Source organism: Bos javanicus, chromosome 9 (genome assembly GCF_032452875.1).
Source record: "Bos javanicus breed banteng chromosome 9, ARS-OSU_banteng_1.0, whole genome shotgun sequence".
NCBI classification, from domain to species: domain Eukaryota; kingdom Metazoa; phylum Chordata; class Mammalia; order Artiodactyla; family Bovidae; genus Bos; species Bos javanicus.
The window spans coordinates 638,011-657,326 of record NC_083876.1 but is presented as its reverse complement, the minus strand read 5'-3'; the positions used below and the strand labels follow the sequence as shown (position 1 = coordinate 657,326).

The window sequence follows — 19,316 nt, the reverse complement described above, 5'->3', positions numbered from 1 at the left end:
ATTGCTAAGAAATGCATCATCTGAAACTTCAGCAAGGTGTAATCTTTCTGCAAATGGAGGGTCCTTCCTCGATGCTGGTGGCTGCTGAAGGTTGGAGTGGCTGCAGCAATTTCTTACAAGACAACAATGAAGTCTGATACACCGATTGGCTCTTCCTCCCACAATTTCTCTGTAACATGACATGCTTATTGATAGCACGTTACACACCACAGAACTTATTCCAAATCTGGAGTCAGTCTTCTCAAATCCTGCAGCTGCTTTATCAATTAAGTTAATGTAATACCTAAATCCTGTATTGTCATTTCAATCTATATAGCATCTTCACCAGGAGTAGATTTCAAGAATCCACTGACTTTGCTCATTCATAAGCAACAATGGATGAAGCAACACCTCCCCCATTTAAATTTTATTACAGGGTTGCAGTAATTCAGTCACATTTTCAGGCTCCACTTCTAATTTTAGTTCTCTTGTTATTGCCACCACATCTGCAGTTACTTCCTCCACTGAAATTCTGAAACCCTCCAAGCCATCCATGAGGATTGGAATCAACTTCTTCCAAACTCCTCTGAATGTTTATCTGACTTTGCCCAGATCCCTTAGAGGAATCAGTATCTATGGCAGCTATAGCCTTACAAAAGGTATTTCTTAAAAGTAAGACCTGAAAGTCGAAGTGACTCCATGATCTATGGGCTGCAGAACGGATGTTGTTGTGAGCAGGCATTACAAGGTGCACTGACCAGGTCAATGAGCAGTGACACTTGGGAACCTTTTTCTAAGCAACAGGGTAACAGTGGGCTTAAAATATTCAGTAAACCATCCTGTAAACAGATGTGCTGTCATCCAGGCTTTGTTGCTCCATTTACAGAACACAGGCAGAGTAGATTTAACGTAATTTTTAAGGACCCTAGGATTTTTAGAATGAGCACTGGCTTCAACTTGAAGTCACCAGTTGCATTAGTTTCTAACTAGAGAACTAGCCTGTCCTTTAAAACCAGGCACTGATTTCTCCTCTCTGACTATGAATGAACATCCAGGACGGCATCTTCTTCCAACAGAAGGCTATTTTGACTAGACTGAAAATCTGTTGTTCAGGGTAGCCACCTTCATGAATTATCTTAGCTAGTTCCTTTGGATAACTTGCTGCAGCTTTCACATCAGCATGCACTACTTCACACATTTGTACTTTTATGTTATGGAGACAGTTTCTTTCCTCAAACCTCGTGAACCAACCTCTCCTAGCTCCAAGTTTTCTTCTGTGTCTCCCCACATCTCTCAGCCTTCAAAGAACAGAAGAGAGTTAAGGCCTTGCTCTAGATTAGACTTTGGCTTAACAGGATGTTGTGTTTGGTTTGATTATCCACACCACTAAAACCTTCTCTGTATCAGCAATAAGGTCATTTCACTTTCTTTATTCATATGTTCACCGGAGCTGCACGTTTAACTTTCTTCAAGAACTTTTTCTTTGCATCCACAACTCAGCTAACCGTTTGGCACAAGAGGCCTACTTTGGGAGATATCTTGGCTTTCAACATGCCTTCCTCATTAACCTCAGTCATTTCTAACTTTCGATTTCAACTGAGAGACATGGACTCTTCACTCGCAAAGTTAAGAGGTCATGGCAGGGTTATTAATTGGCCTACTTTCAATATTATAGCATCTCAATGACTAGGGAGGCCCAAGGAGAGGGAGAAAGACAGGGAACAGCCAGTCAGTGGAGGCGTCACAACACACACAACATTTACAATTAACTTCACCATCTTATTAGGGTTGTGGTTTGTGGTAACCCAAAATGACAACATTAACATCAACACCAATCACAAAACAATAACACAATAATGACAAAAAGTTTAAAATATTGTGAGAATTAACGAAATGTGATATAGAAGACTCAAAGTGAGCAAATGCTGTTTAAAAAAAAACTGGCTGCAAGACTCGGTCCATACATGATTGCCACAACCTTCAATTTGTTTAAAAAAAAACCCGCAGTATCTGCAAAGTACAATAAAAGAGGTATGCCTCTATACCCAAACTGGAATCCAGGCAGCAAGATTTCCCGAGCCTGCACTTTTAACCTATCATACTTTATGGAGTCTACATGCATAACACATATCAATCTTTATATCATTAATGAAATCCTTAAAATATTGAACACAAATGACATGCCCACTTCCAAAATAAATTGGGAAATATGCACTTAGCCACTCCCTACATACGAAAAATAAAATAGATATCTTTAGTGTGTACATCATTATTGTGGAAATGATGAACCACAAATTTCACAATTTTCAAAGTCTACAATTTTAGAATGTTTTCATGTGACCATCTCACACAAATTATGAGTGAATTAAAACTTAAGCCTTTGTGTACAATCCACTATGCCATTCAAAATTCTAATAAAGTTAGACTGTGACAAAAGATAAAATGTCAGGATACTATTTAAGTTTCTGCTTAACTGTTTCTCTTCACCCTCACTCCATTATACAAATGATTCTAAATATTTAAATCTTGATCATTAAAAATGATCTAGATTAAATACACAATCCATGGCAATAACTGTCCAGTCTATACACTTGGCAATTCCTCATACAATGTGTTTTGTAACTCTTGAAATATCTTCTCTTTTAACTCTAATTCAATGATTTAACAGCGCCCATCTGAATCTGGTTTCTCAACCTAGAATACATTCCATGAGAATACAAATAGTACCTGAGTCTCAAATATTTTGAATCAAATCAATACTGTCAATATCATTATGTAATTAAAGGGCAACATTAAAGTAGAATTTTTTTTTTTTTACTGTTCTTAAAAATGCAAGTGCTAGAAATATGTAAAAATTTGCCAAGTCATTTTTGTAGTTAAAAAATGAGATATCTACACTTCTGAAAAGATATTACAGGATTCTCAGAGGGTGCTCTAAAAAATGAAAGAAACAGAGCCTAAGATGTACTGTTCCAAGAAAGAAATCCAGCAACCACAAGTCCAAAGAATTGATGAAATGTAGATGAATAAAAACATTTAGAAGTCAGCACTTTAAGAATCTTGCACTCCCTAACACTTTGGTGGTGATCCACAAACCTGAGAGGCTAATCAATAACTATATTTCCTCATTAAAAAATAATAAAGATCTTACCTCCAGATTATTATCCTTAAAAATTATTAACTAAAAAAGATTTCATGAGATATCTCTGTAAAGATAAAAAAAAAACACCTTTAAGTAACCAAGAGATACCAAAAAGGTAAAAAGTTACCATGTCAAGAAAGATAACCATTATTTATATTGTAGTACCCAAAACTAACTTTCATCAAAAATAATTTTATTAACTGCCTCAAACAGGGACTCTGTATCAACCTATAGAGGGAGATGGGAGGGAGTTTCAAAAAGGATGAGATATATGTATATCTATGGCTGATTCATGTTGAGGTTTGACAGAAAACAGCAAAATTCTGTAAAGCAATTATCCTTCAGTGAAAAATTAATTTTAAAAAGTTTTATTAACTGCTATTATAAAGTCAAAAATTATCAACCCTTCCCGATTCTAGTACTCAAAATAATTATGATTTTAACATTACAGTTTTAAATAAAGACAACTTCCTTATCTCCATCCTGAACGTTGCTTTGAACCAATGTGATTTTTCACCTACATTTACACAGACCACTTCTCATCTGAGTATGCAACAGATGAATATGTCACAGTATCAGCTAGACAGTTATCTGACGTCTATCCCAAGAGCACTGTTAACGCATAACTAATTCAGTGTGATCGTTAAGGAAGTTCAGTATCCTCCCAATGGATGCAAAAGCAGTGTTAGTTACATTTCCATGTTCTTCAACAAATGGCTGCATGAAACGGGGAAACTTGTCCCATCACTGCTACTGCTGCTGCTGCTAAGTCGCTTCAGTCGTGTCCGACTCTGTGCGACCCCATAGACGGCAGCCCACCAGGATCCACCGTCCCTGGGATTCTCCAGGCAAGAACTCTGGAGTGGGTTGCCATTTCCTTCTCCAACTCATGAAAGGGAAAAATGAAAGTGAAGTCGCTCAGTCGTGTCCGACTCTTCGCGACCCCATGGACGGCAGCCTACCAGGCTCCTCCGTCTATCACTAACTCCTCACAAATCTCCGGTACAGCTACCAAATAAAGCTTACACTCTACGGTTGTAGTTCTGCATACTTAACAAGAGGCTCACCTCCGCTGAGTGGATGTCTTTCTGCTGCTAAGGAACTGACTGAACTGTTACTGTTTTCATCAGCACAATAAGAACTGTTAAAAAGTACTTCCTTCAATTCTGTTACTATCATGGGGAAATGGAGTATATATTTTAAAATAGTGATGACGACGATGCTGATGGAGGGAAAATTCAATATCGTTATATACGTCCAGTAAACAGAACTGGGTAGAAATAATAAAGGAAAGGTCTAAGTGGTAATAATGGTAAAGAAATCACTATTTGAAACAATAATATTCACAACACACCATGTGTGCTCTGGAATGAAGATACAAGTTCAATAATATAAGAACGCTGCAAAAATTTCCTGGTTCTTTGACTCCTCTCTCGCCTACCAGAAAAACACATCTACAAACATTTTCTCAATCCCAAATACTTCATTCAAGATTCAAAAAATGGTAGCTAATGAATGAATAATAGGAACAATTTTGGAAGATCTCAACCAGCTTAGAAAAGGGAAGACAAGTTCGAACCCAAAATAGTAACTAAATAAAAACAATGTAGTATTTAAGTACCTCCCCCCAAACCAGCTTAAAATAACTAGGTAAAGATCGCATTTGCAAAGGCTCAATTACCTGTTTCATTTTAAGTTATCAATAAACGCAATGAAAATTAGGACTGGGAAGATATTAAAGCGTTGTTGCCGCCTACAGTAATCACTATTCATGATCATGCAAATAATTCCTGAACAGCACCAATTATCACACACTCTTCTTAGAATTAGAGTCTTGAAAAACAGCATTTAAAAACTCAAAGACGGGAACGAACCCTCGGACCCCGCGATACAGGGCTGGGCAGAAGCAAGGGCGCTGTGCGGCACCAGCATTCTCCCCCTTTCTCCGTCCTCCCCACCCCCGGTCAGGTGACCAGCTATTTAGCACCATTAACACCCACGGGTCGACAAGTGGTTCATTAAATTACAAGTATTGTCGAAGGCCAGGTTCCGGGCTCCTCACTTCAAACTATGCAAAAGGAGGCGACAGTTTGGGGCCCGACCACAAAAGCGCGCAGCCGCGAGAGGGAGGATGGAGCGCCGACCCCGAGTCCCGGCGGTGGGGACCCAGCTCGGCTCCGCGGGCGGACCCGGGCCCCAGGCTCTACGCTGCAGAGCCGGGGCGAGGCCTGCGGGCTGGGCCTCCGGGCCGCGCCGCTGCGCCGCCGCGCCTCCCCGCCCGAGCGCCCGCGCGGCGGCGGGACTCACCCGAGGCGGGGGCGCGGAGCCGGCGGGAAGGCCGCGGCCCGACCCTCGCCGGGCGGCCCCGCCACCGCGGCCCAAACGGTCCCGGGCGGCCGAGGCGGCGCGGACAGGCCGAGGCGTTGCGCAAGAGGCCGGGGGGCGTCCCGGTCTGCGCGGGAAGGAAGCGCGGAGCCCGGCCGGCGGAGGGCGGGAGGCCGCGGGGCGCGGGGCAGAGGGGGAGGGCCGCGCGTCGCCGGCCGCCGCCGCGCCGCCACTCACCAGCTCCGCCGACAAGCGCTACCTCAGGCAGCGAGGGAAGATGGTGGCCGCGCCGCGCGGAGGAGGGGGCCGGCGCGCCGAGAGGGGGTACGCGCGGGACGCAGGCGTCGCTGCCGAGGCCGCTTCCTCCTCACGGCCAGCCGGACGCCACGGACCCCGGCGCCCCGGCTTCCGCGCCGCCCTCCTCAGCCTTCGTGCAGCCGCCGCCGCTCAGCGCCCCAGCAGAGCGCGCCTCGTGGGGACCGTGCAGCGGCGCGAGACCCCGAGGCCATCTGCGTGCGGCGGCGGCCCGGCGGCTGGAGCGCGGCCGTGTCACGTGACCGCACTGTTTACCGTTCCGGGGCAGCGCCGCGCCTGCGCGCTGCGGGACTCGGGCCTCCGAGGGCGCGGCCCGCCCGCGGGCCCGCTGGAGCTGCGCGCGCTCTCTCCTCCGCGGGTCGGCGACTGCTCGCTCAGTGTGATACTGATGAGCACGTCTCTACCCCTGCGCTGCTCTTCATGAACGGGACATGGGTCCCACAATGGCGGGCGAGGGCGGAACCGACCGACCCCGAGCCCAGGGATCCCTGCTGGCCCTGCACCACAGTCCGCTCGCGAACCGCCTCGCCCTCTGCTTGCGCATGTTAGCTATCCTCTCTGCTTTCAGGACTCGAGAGGCCTCCTGATCTAACTCAGCAGCTTTCAACGGTGGCCATAGGTTTCCTGCAGGGCCCCCAAGATGTTTGAGAGGGTCTCCAGTTCTTGCAACTGCCTAAGACTAAATTTTCTTCGTCTCCTTCAACCGAAGCAACGAGTAGCAGTTTAATGCAGAAGCAGATATGAGAATTCAGCCATTATCTACTAAGGCAGACATTGCGCAATTTGCAAAAATTTAAAGTAATGCCACTCTTTCATTAAGTTTTGTTGGAGAATATATTTTTCATAATAAATATTTATGTTAACAATGTATGTTGTTATTTTTTTAATGTTCCTAATTGTCCTTTGGTTTAATTTCTAAGACACTAAATATCAATACATGTAACTAACGCACATAAAAAGTCTACGAACTCAGTAATTTTTAAGAGCATATAGAGGTGGGTTCTGAGACCAAAAAATATGAAAAACGCTGGTTTAATTTACGTGCTTCCACAGCAGGTTAGACTAACCCCTGTCTCAACCATACCAGGAATGTATCCTAACTGGAGGAACCATTGCAATTACCCACTAAAAAATGATAGCTTTTAAAACCTTTACTTGTTTATTTAAGCCTCAAGGCAACAGCAAGATGGCCACAATGGAGGATGTACTATGAAACATTAATAGAGCAATAGTTCATAGGAAGGTGGTGAAGATCTGTGCTCTACTCTTATCAGTTCTTATGGTATTCTGAGCGCTCCCCAAACCAAATGCTCTTCCAGAATGGAAGTTTCAGTTCAGTTCAGTTCAGTTCAGTCGCTCAGTCCTGTCTGACTCTTTGCGACCCCATGAATCGCAGCACGCCAGGCCTCCCTGTCCATCACCAACTCCCGGAGTTCACTGAGACTCACGTCCATCGAGTCAGTGATGCCATCCAGCCATTTCATCCTCTGTCGTCCCCTTCTCCTCCTGCCCGCAATCCCTCCCAGCATCAGAGTCTTTTCCAATGAGTCAACTCTTCACATGAGGTGGCCAAAGTACTGGAGTTTCAGCTTTAACATCATTCCTTCCAAAGAAATCCCAGAGCTGATCTCCTTCAGAATGGACAGGTTGGATCTCCTTGCAGTCCAAGGGACTCTCAAGAGTCTTCTCCAACACCACAGTTCATAACCATCAATTCTTCGGTGCTCAGCTTTCTTCACAGTCCAACTCTCACATCTATACATGACCACAGGAAAAACCATATCCTTGACTAGACAGAACTTTGTTGGCAAAGTAATGTCTCTGCTTTTGAATATGCTATCTAGGTTGGTCATAACTTTTCCTTCCAAGGAGTAATCATCTTTCAATTTCATGGCTGCAGTCACCATCTGCAGTGATTTTGGAGCCCAAAAAAATAAAGTCTGGCACTGTTTCCACTGTCTCCCCATCTATTTTCCATGAAGTGATGGGACCGGATGCCATGATCTTCATTTTCTGAATGTTGAGTTTTAAGCCAACTTTTTCACTCTTCTCTTTCACCTTCATCAAGAGGCTTTTGAGTTCCTCTTCACTTTCTGCCATAAGGGTGGTGTCATCTGCATATCTGAGGTTATTGATATTTCTCCTGGCAATCTTGATTCCAGCTTGTGTTTCTTCAGTCCAGGGTTTCTCATGATGTACTCTGCATAGAAGTTAAATAAACAGGATGACAATATACAGCCTTGACGTACTCCTTTTCCTATTTGGAACCAGTCTGTTGTTCCATGTCCAGTTCTAACTGTTGCTTCCTGACCTGCATATAGGTTTCTCAAGAGGCAGGTCAGGTGGTCTGGTATGCCCATCTCTTTCAGAATTGTCCACAGTTTATTGTGATCCACACAGTCAAAGGCTTTGGCATAGTCAATGAAGCAGAAATAGATGTCTTTCTGGAACTCTCTTATTTTTTCGATGATCCAGCGGATGTTGGCAATTTGGTCTCTGGTTCCTCTGCCTTTTCTAAAACCAACTTGAACGTCTGAAGTTCATTGGTCACGTATTGCTGAAGCCTGGCTTGGAGAATTTTGAGCATTACTTTACTAGCGTGTGAGATGAGTGCAATTGTGCAGTAGTTTGAGCATTCCTTGGCATTGCCTTTCTTTGGGATTGGAATGAAAACTGACCTTTTCCAGTCCTGTGGCCACTGCTGAGTTTTCCAAATTTGCCAGCATATTGAGTGCAGCGTTATCACAGCATCATCTTTCAGGATTTGAAATAGCTCAACTGGAATTCCATCACCTCCACTAGCTTTGTTTGTAGTGATGCTTTCTAGGGCCCACTTGACTTCACATTCCAGGATGTCTGGCTCTAGGTCAATGATCACACCATCATGATTATCTGGGTCATGAAGATCTTTTTTGTACAGTTCTTCTGTGTATTCTTGCCACATCTTCTTAATATCTTCTGCTTCTGTTAGGTCCATACCATTTCTGTCCTTTATCGAGCCCATCTTTGCATGAAATATTCCCTTGGTATCTCTAATTTTCTTGAAGAGATCTCTAGTCTTTCCCGTTCTGTTGTTTTCCTCTATTTCTTTGCATCAATCACTGAGGAAGGCTTTCTCATCTCTTCTTGCTATTCTTTGGAACTCTGCATTCAGATGCTTATATCTTTCCTTTTCTCCTTTGCTTTTCACTTCTCTTCTTTTCACAGCTATTTGTAAGGCCTCCCCAGACAACCATTTTGCTTTTTTGCTTTTCTTTTCCATGGGGATGGTCTTGATCCCTGTCTCCTGTACAATGTCACAAACTTCTTTCCATAGTTCATCAGGCACTCTATCTATCAAATCTAGTCCCTTAAATCTATTTCTCACTTCCACTGTATAATCATAAGGGATTTGACTTAGGTCATACCTGAATGGTCTAGTGGTTTTCCCTACTTTCTTTAAGTCTGAATTTGGCAATAAGGAGTTTCAGTTCAGTTCAGTCACTCAGTCGTGTCCGACTCTTTGCGACCTCATGAATCGCAGCACGCCAGGCCTCCCTGTCCATCACCAACTCCCGGAGTTCACTGAGACTCATGTCCATTCAGTCAGTGATGCCATCCAGCCATCTCATCCTCTGTCATCCCCTTCTCCTCCTGCCCCCAATCCCTCCCAGCATCAGAGTCTTTTCCAATGAATCAACACTTTGCATGAGGTGGCCAAAGTACTGGAGTTTCAGCTTTAGCATCATTCCTTCCAAAGAAATCCCAGGGCTGATCTCCTTCAGAATGGATGGTTGGATCTCCTTGCAGTCCAAGGGACTCTCAAGAGTCTTCTCTAACACCACAGTTCATAACCATCAATTCTTCGGTGCTCAGCCTTCCTCACAGTCCAACTCTCACATCCATACATGACCACAGGAAAAACCATATCCTTGACTAGACGGACCTTTGTTGGCAAAGTAATGTCTCTGCTTTTGAATATGCTATCTAGGTTGGTCATAACTTTCCTACCAAGGAGTAAGCTTCTTTTAATTTCATGGCTGCAGTCACCATCTGCAGTGACTTTGGAGCCCCAAAAATAAAGTCTGACACTGTTTCCACTGTTTCCCCATCTATTTCCCATGACGTGATGGGACCGGATACCATGATCATCGTTTTCTGAATGTTGAGCTTTAAGCCAACTTTTTCACTCTCCACTTTCACTTTCATCAAGAGGCTTTTGAGTTCCTCTTCACTTTCTTATAAGGGTGGTGTCATCTGCTTATCTGAGGTTATTGATATTTCTCCCGGCAATCTTGATTCCAGCTTGTGCTTCTTCCAGTCCAGCGTTTGTCATGATGTACTCTGCATAGAAGTTAAATAAGCAGGGAGACAATATAAGGAGTTTAGATAGTTCTAATTCTGGAATCCTAGAGTTCAAGCCCTGTCTTGCTTCATCAGTTCCTGAGAACTTTGTTTTATAATCTCTCTTTTTTAAAGTTTTTTTTTGTTGTTTTTGAGAAAGGTAAATAGAAATGAATAGCCAAGTTTTTTGTTGGTTTTTTTGTTTGTTTGTTTCATGTCCAGTATCTGGAATCAACTTCAAAAATAAATCTAAGTTTACTCTTCTCCTGGACCTCAATGTGAAATTTGAAAAAGGCCTTAGAAGATTATTGTCATAGGACTTCCCTGGTAGTCCAGTGATTAAGAAACCACCTGCCAGTGCATGGGACATGGGTTCAATCCCTGGTTGGGGAAGATTCCACATGTTGGGGGCAACTAAGCCCATGTGCCACAACTATTCAGCCTACAAACACCTGGCCACAACAAGAGAAGTCACTACAATGAGAAGTCCACACACAACTAAGGAATAGCCCTTGAGTAGAAATGAAGACTCTACACAGTCATTAATTAATTAAGTTTTTTAAAAAGATTATTTTCATAAACAAAATTCCACCAAAGTGGTGGTTAAAGTCACTCAGTCATGGCCAACTCTTTGCAACACCATGGACTATACAGTCCATGGAATTATCCAGGCCAGAATACTGGAGTGGGTAGCCTCTCCCTTCTCCAGGGGATCTTCTGAAACCAGGCATTGAACCCATGTTTCCCACATTGCAGGCAGATTCTTTACCAGCTGAGCTACAAGAGAAATCCAAGAATACAAGAGTGGGTAGCATATCCCTTCTCCAGGGGATCTTGCTGGCCTAGGGTCTCCTGCATTGCAGGCGGATACTTTACCAATTGAGCTATGAGAAAAGCCCAAATTCCACCATAAAGAAATTCATTCAGGAGACCTTGAATAGAAGAGCATTAGATAGAAAATCCCCTTAGAATAAATGGGGGAAAATTACCGTATTAGAGAAATTTTCATGTATTTATGAAAAAATAAAATGGAATAACAAGAAAGTATACAAACCATAAGTCTTTCACATTTTTTGGGCTGACGAAAATGTTCATTCAGTTTTTTTCCATAAAATGGTTCTTTTTTCTTGTTATTCAGGCCCTAAGATGTGTCTGACTCTGCGACTCCATGAACGGAAGCATGCCAGGCTTTCCTGTCCTTCACTATCTCCAGAGTTTGTTGAAACTCATATCCATTGAGTCAGTGATGCCATCCAACCATCTCATCCTCTGGTGCCCCCTTCTCATCTTTCCCTCAATCCTTCCCAGCATCAGGATCTTTTCCAAGGAGTCAGTTCTTCCTATCAGGTGGCCAAGGTGTTGGAGCTTCAGCTTCAGCACCAGTCCTTCCAGTGAATATTCAGGGTTGATTTCCTTTAGGGTTGACTGGTTTGATCTTACAGTCCAAGGAACTCTCAAGAGTCTTCTCCAACACCACAGTTTGAAAGCATCCATTCTTGAGTGCTCAGCCTTCTTTATGGTCCAACTCTCATATCCATACATGACTACTGGGAAAACCATAGCTTTGACTATATGCCTCTTTGTTGGCAAAGTGACATCTCTGCTTTCTAATACAATGTCTAGGTTTGTCATAGCTTTTTTTCCAAGAAGCAAGCATCTTTTAATTTTGTGGCTACAGCCACAGTCCACAGTGATTTTGGAGCCCAAGAAAAACAAGTCTGACACTGTTCCCACTTTTTCCCCATCTATTTGCCATGAAGTGATGGGACCAGATGCCATGATCTTCCAGTTTTTTGAATGTTGACTTTTAAGCCAGCTTTTTCACTCTCCTCTTTCACCTTCATCAAGAGGCTCTTTAGTTCCTCTTCACTTTATGCCTTTATCATCTACATATTTGAGGTTGTTGATATTTCTCCCAGCAATCTTGATTCCAGCTTTTGAGTCATCTAGCATAGCATTTAGCTTGATGTACTCTGCATATAAGTTAAATAAGCAGAGTGACAATATACTCTTGTGACCCATGGACTGTATATAGCCTGCCAAGCTCCTCTGTCCACAGAATTCTCTAGGCAAGAATACTGGACTGGGTTTCCATTTCCTTCTCCAAGAGATCTTCCCAACACAGGGATCGAACCTGGGTCTCCTGCATTGCAGACAGAGTGTTTATAAACAGAGCTACAAGGGAAGCCTGACAATATACAGCCTTGCCTTACTCCTTTTCCAATTTTGAACCAGTCCATTGTTCCATCTTCAGTTCTAACTGTTGCTTCTTGTCCTGCGTACAGGTTTCTCAGGAAGCATATTCCACAGTTTGTTGTGATCCACACAGTCAAAGTCTTTAGCATAGGCAATGAAGCAGAAGTAGATGTTTCCTGGAATTCCCTTGCTTTCCCTATGATCCAGCAGATGTTGGAAATTTGACTCTGGTTCCCCTGCCTTTTCTAAATCCAGCTTGTACATCTGGAAGTTCTCTGTTCATGTACTGCTGACTTTTCCAAATTTGCTGGCATATTGAGTGCAGCACTTTAACAGCATCATCTTTTAGGATTTCCATCACCTCCACTAGCTTTGTTCGTAGCAATGCTTCCTATGACCCACTTGACTTCACACTCCAGGATGTCTGACTAAGTGAGTGACCACACTATTATGGTTATCTGGGTCATTAAGAGCTTTTTTGTACATTTCTTCTGTGTAAGATGACTCTAGTAGCTCTTCTGTGTAAGATGGTTCTAGTAGAACTAGAACTAGAACTAGTGCTAGTAGCACTTCCTTGTCTTTAACTTTATTTGAAACAATTTTGCTACATTATACTGTGACACCTGTGCTGTCACATACATTTTAAAAAATTATCAAAATTGGTGTAGCTATTTTAATATTGAAGATGGAAGGGAAAAGCAACATTTTTGGCATATTATGCTTTATTGTTTCAAGAAAGGTAAATATGCAATTGAAATGTAAAAAAAAAAAAAAAACACATTGTGCAGTATATGGCCATGATTGAACATATCAAAAGTGGTTTGCAAAGTTTTATGCTGAAAATCTCTTGCTGGACAATGCTCCACTATCTGGTAGAACAGTTGAAGTTGACAACAATCAAATCAAGACATTAATTGTTATCAAACAATGTTATACCATGTGGGAGATAGCTGGCATACTCAAAATATCCAAATAAAGCATTGAAAATCATTTACACCAGCTTGGTTATGTTAATTACTTTGATGTTTGAGTTTCACATAAGTTAAACGAAAACAAAAAATTCTTCACCATATTTCCATATGCAGTTCTCTACTTAGACATAAAAAGTATTCTGTTCTTAAAACAAATTGTGACTGGCAATGCAAAGTAGATACTGTACATCAATGTGGAATGGGAGAGATCGTGGAGCAAGGGAAATGAACCACCACCAACCATACCACAGGCCCATCTTCATCCAAAGAAGGTGATATTGTATATAAAGTAGGATTGGAAGGGAGTTTTCTATTATGAGCTCCTGCTGGAAAACCAAAAGATTAATTCCAACAAGTACCTGCTACAAAAGAGACCAACTAAAGGCAGCAGTCGATGAATAGCATCTAGAATTAGTCAACAAAAAAGGCATAATCTTTCATCAGGACAATGCAAGACCACATGTTTCTTTGATGACCAAGAAAAAGCTGTTACAGCTTGGGTGGAAAGTTCTGATTCATTCATTGTATTCACCAGACAGTGTACCTTTGGATGTCCATTTATTTCAGTCTTTACAAAATTCTCTTAATGGAAAAATTTTACAGTTCCCTGGAAGACTGTAAAAGGCACCTGGAATAATTCTTTGCTCAAAGAGATAAAATGTCTGGGGAGGATGGAATTCCATCATTGTCTGAAAAAATGGCAGAAGGTAGTGGAACAAAATGGTGGTGAACAATGAGTACATTGTTCAATAAAGTTCTTGGTGAAAATTAAAAATGCATCTTTCATTTTAACTTAAAAACCGGAAGGAAATGTTTGGCCAACTCAATACTGGTGGAGCTTCCCAGGTTGCATCAGTGGTGAAGAGCTTGCCTGCCAATGGAGGAGATGTAAGAGTTGCGGTTCAACCCCTGGGTTGGGAAGATCCCCTGGAGGAGGACACAGCAACCCATTCCAGTATTCTTGCCTGGAGAATCCCATAGACAGAGGAGCCTACTGGGCGTATGGTCCATTAGCATCGCAAGGAGTCGGACAAGACTGAAACGACTTAGCACAATACAAAACAAAGATTTCTAACTTTAAAAAGCCAGCATATTTGTCACAAAGCATGTTCTTTGAACTCTATTATTTTGAACCGTCTGAAAACCCAGATTCTCATTTATCTTGCTTTTTGCTTCCAGATGTAAACCCAAACTATGGTAATTCTTATCCAGTTCCCACATAATAACACTGGGAAAGCTCTAATTTCATGCATGACACTGTCTTAAACAATCTTTTGAAAACAATCAGATTGTACTGGTAACATTACAAAGAATCAGACACAACTTAGTGACTGAACAATTGGTAACATTGAGAACTCTCAATTAACTTAGGAAAATTAAATATGACAGAAAATAAGACAAGACAACTAAAAGTAGTGAAAACTGACAGTACATTTATTGTTTAATTGCTAGGTTGTGTTCAACTCTCTGTAATCCCATGGACTACAGCAAGCCAGGCCTCCCTGTCCTTCACTGTCCTGAGTCTGCTCAAACTCATGTCCACTGAGTCAATGATGCCATCAACCATCTCATCCTCTGTCACTTCCTTCTCCTCCGGCCCTCAATCTCTTCCAGAATCAGGGTCTTTTTCAATGAGTCAACTCTTTGCATCAGGTGACCAAAGTATTGGAGCTTCAGCTTCAGCACCAGTGCTTCCAATGACCATTCAGGGTTGATTTCCTTTAGAATTGACTGCTTTGATCTCCTTGCAGTCCAAGGGACTCTCAAGAGTCTTCTTTAGCACCACAATTCAAAAGCACCAGTTCTTCAGCAGTCAGTCGTCCTTATGGTCCAACTCTTACATCCATACATGACTACTAGAAAAATCATAGATTTAACTAACTGACTATAAAAAAATATTTAATAGAATGAAAATTGACAAAATTTGGATCCTGCAAAATTGAGCCTGGCAGGAAAAGTGGTCATGAAAGACCATGATGCAGATAAAAAGATTGATTTTAGTATAAAAAATGTTTGTCACCATTAAAAATTGAAAAGATTAAGAAGAGGTGCAAAAACACAGAAGAGCTATACAAAAAAGGTCTCAATGACCGGGATAACCACAATGGTGTGAGCCAGACAGCCTAGACTGTGAAGTCAAGTGGGCCTCAGTAATCATTACAATGAACATAGCTAATGGAGGTGATGGAATTCCAGCTGAGCTATTTGAAATCCTAAAAGATGACGCTGTTAAAGTGCTGCATTCAATATGCCAGCAAATTTGGAAAACTCAGCAGTGTTTTCCAGGACTGGAAAAGGTCATTTTCCATTTCAATTCCAAAGAAAGGCAATGCCAAAGAATGTTCAAACTACATGCAAATTGTGCTCATTTCACATGCTGGCAAGGTAATGCTCAAAATCCTTCAAGCTAGACTTCAACAGTACATGAACCGAAAACTTCCAGATATACAAGCTGGATTTAGGAAAGGAAGAGGAACCAGAAATCAAATTTCCAACATTCACTGGATCCTAGAGAAAGCAAGGGAATTTCAGAAAACCTTCTACTTCTGCTTCATTGCTTATGCTAAAGCCTTTGACTGTGTGGATCACAATAAACTGTAGAAAATTCTTGAAGAGATGTGGATACCAGACCACCTTACCTGTTTCCTGAGAATCCCATTTGCAGGTCAAGGAGCACCAGTTAGAACCAGACATGGAACAATGGACTGGTTCAAAATTGGGAAAGGAGTACATTAAGTTGCATATTGCATATCACCCACTTACTTAACTTACATGCACAGAACACCATGGGAAACACCAGAGTGGATGATTTACATGCTAAAATCAAGATTGCTGGGACTAATATCAACAATCCCAGATATGCAGATGATACCACTCTAATGGCAGAAAGCAAAGACAAACTGAAGAGTCTCCTGATGAAAGTGAAAAGCAGAGTGAAAAAGCTGACTTAAAACTCAGCATTCAAAAAACGAAGATCATGGCATCCAGTTCCTTTACTTCATGGCAAATAGATGGGGGAATAGTGGGAAAAGTGATAGATTTTATTTTCTTGGGCTTCAAAATCACTATGGACAGTGACTGCAGCCATGAAATTAAAAGACACTTACTCCTTGGAAGGAAAGCTATGACAAACCTAGGAAGGGTGTTAAAAAGCAGAAACATCACCTTGCCAACAAAGGTCCATGTAATCAAAGCTATGGCTTTTCTAGTAGTCATGTACAAAGTAAGAGTTGGAGCATAAACAAGACTGACCACTGAAGAACGGATGCTTTCAAATTGTGGTGTTGGAGAAGACTCTTGAGTGTCCCTTGATCTGCAAGGAGATCAAACTAGTCAACCCTAAAGGAAATCAACTCTGAATGGTCATTGGAAGGACTGATGCTAAAGCTGAAACTCCAGTACTTTGACCATCTGACAGGAAGAGCTGACTCATTGGAAAAGACCCTGATTCTGGGAAAGATTGAGGGCAGGAAGAGAAGGAGGTGACAGAGGATGAGATGGTTGGGTGGCATCACTGGACATGAGTTTGGCAAGCTCTGAGAGATAATAAAGGACAGGGAAGCCTGGCACTTTGTAGTCCATGGGGTCACAAAGAGTTGGACATGACGTAGTGACTGAACAACAGCAACAGCACTGTATCAGAGTAAAGATGGGGAATAATTGAAACAATTAACTGTAAGGTGCAGAAAATCGATAAAAATGTTAAATTTATTTAATGAGGTTTTCTCTGGAAAAAAACTTTTTAGATACACTTTCAAGTTAGTTTCAGAGATGTAAATGTTTTTGTTCCTAAACATGGGATCAAAACTGTGGGATTAAAATATCCTGAAGTCATTTTATTGAGCTCATCACGAAATTTAAAGGCTTTGTCCAGAACTCTGTGCACTTCATTACTTATAGGCTCGCTCCCTTTCCCCCCATAGTTTGACTATTTTATTCAGAGAGATGGCTCCCAGCCACCCAGGCTTTCAGCAGCAAACAAGGGATAGAGAGGAACTGCATGCCCCATCCAATTTGCACAGCATAACAGAGTTCAGGGAGAGCTAGAGAGTGTAAGTCCAATAATGCCATAAAGCTTTTCCATGCACCAGGACTGCACAAGGTATAAAAGCACCTTTACCCACTTCAGCAACTTTAAGGTACAGGGAGGGAGCAAAGAGAGACCTGAGACACAGTCTTCTAACCAGTTCTGTCCTTAATGATCTGAATGACATTACCTCTCCTAACTCCTCTGTAATTCTCTCCCTGCCAACCCACAACTACATTTATTTGCTCCTTTATTAAATCTGCTCCATTATATACCCTCAATGGGTTTCAGAAATAAAAAGCATTCCTCCTGGCATCAAGGAACTCAGAAGAGTAAGAAAGACGAGCCAGTGGACAATTACAGTAACTTGTAATTGCTTGTACATTTACCAAGCAACTTGGTAAATTCTTTGACAGCAGTTGGTACAGGGGACATGTAGTCATGCTTTACCTCACTTAGAGTGGACAGAAGGCCTTTCTGACCAAGGAGATGCTTTCAACGGTAAGAAAGTACTAGAGAATCTTGCTGTGTTTCTGGAATTCCTATTGATTCATTACCTAGTCAGACATACTGTAAACATGAAAATAATTAAACATCTTTTAACAAAGAAGGTATGATAAAGACCCTCAGAGACAGTGTCAACACCCTACTTGAAATCGTTCCATGGCTTTCCAAAGTAAAAAGAATAAAATTCAAATTTCTTAATATGGCCATTATGATCCTGTAGCATTGGTCCTTCTCTAGCTCCTCAGTCTCTTCTCTCCCTATTCCCTACTTTTAAAATTTATGATACACAACACAAAATTTCTTGCTGTTTTTTACACATATCCTTACTGTCCCTCAACATGAAGTCTTTGCTCATGCTATTACCCCTGACAAGAATGTCCTCCTCCCAACTGATACAAATGCCCCCACAATTCCTTCCACCACTTTCTCTGGATTGCTCTTGCATCCTCTTAAGATTTAGTTCAATGATAATTGTCTGAATCCACAACACTTAATGATGAAGCATTAGAAACATCCTCACTCAGGCCAGGGATGAGTAAGGCTCCTACTACGACCACCGTTACTCAATATTGGCCAATATAAAATGGGCAGAAAAGAAAGAATACAAAGATATGGGAAAAGACACAATGATAGTTATTTGCATATAGAGAATAGTATGGAGGTTTCTTAAAAAACTAAAAATAGAGTTACCATATGATCCTATAATCCCTACCCTGGGATTTCACTTTATCCAGAGAAAGTGAAAGTCACTCAGTCGTGTCTGACTCTTTGCGACCCCATGGATTATACAGTCCATGGAATTCTCCAGGCCAAATACTGGAGTGGGTAGCCTTTCCCGCCTACAGGGGATCTTCCAAACCTAGAAATCAAACCCAGGTCTCCTGCATTGCCATTTCAAGAGGATTCTTTACCAGCTAAGCCACAAGGGAAGCCCATCCATCCAGAGAAAAACATGATCCAAAACTATATATATATATGTATGTGTGTATACACACACACACACACACACACCAGTGTTCATTGCAGCACTGTTTACAATAGCCAAGACATGGAACCAACTTAAATGTCCATCAACAGAGGAATGGATAAAGAAAATGTGGTATATATATACAATGGAATATTACTCATCGATTAAAAAGAGTGAAATAATGCCCTTTATAGCAACATGGTTGGACCTAGAGAGCGTCATACTGCTTGAAGTAAGTCAGACAGAGAAGTATTGTATGACATCCCTTTTATGTTGAGTCTAAAAAGAAGTAAAACAAATGAAGTTACTTACAAAACAGAAACAGACTCACAGACTTAGAGAAGGAATTTATGGTTGCTAGGGGGAAAGTATGGGGGAAGGGATAGTTAGGGAGTTTGGGATGGACATACACACTGCTATATTTAAAATGGACAACCAACAAGACCTATTATATAGCACTTGGAACTCTGCTCAATGTTATGTGGCAGCCTGGATGGGAGAGGAGTTCGGGAGAGAATTAATATATATATATACATATACAGCTGAGTCCCTTCACTGTTTACC

At 41.8% G+C, this 19,316-nt stretch overlaps 1 protein-coding gene across 7 annotated transcripts in view; it reads right to left on the bottom strand.

The window, feature by feature from the left end:
* PHF3 (PHD finger protein 3) overlaps positions 1-5,773 on the bottom strand; it is a 101,397-nt gene extending 95,624 nt beyond the window's left edge. For 4 of the 7 annotated variants that reach the window (XM_061427120.1, XM_061427112.1, XM_061427122.1 and 1 more), the window contains exon 1: positions 5,684-5,773. The gene's annotated coding sequence lies outside the window, so the exon portion shown is untranslated. Of the gene's footprint in view, positions 1-3,130; positions 3,152-5,428; positions 5,452-5,683 lie in introns of those variants that run through there. The other 3 variants (XM_061427115.1, XM_061427113.1, XM_061427114.1) reach the window with 3 other exon arrangements.
* Between the last annotated feature and the right edge of the window lie 13,543 nt (positions 5,774-19,316).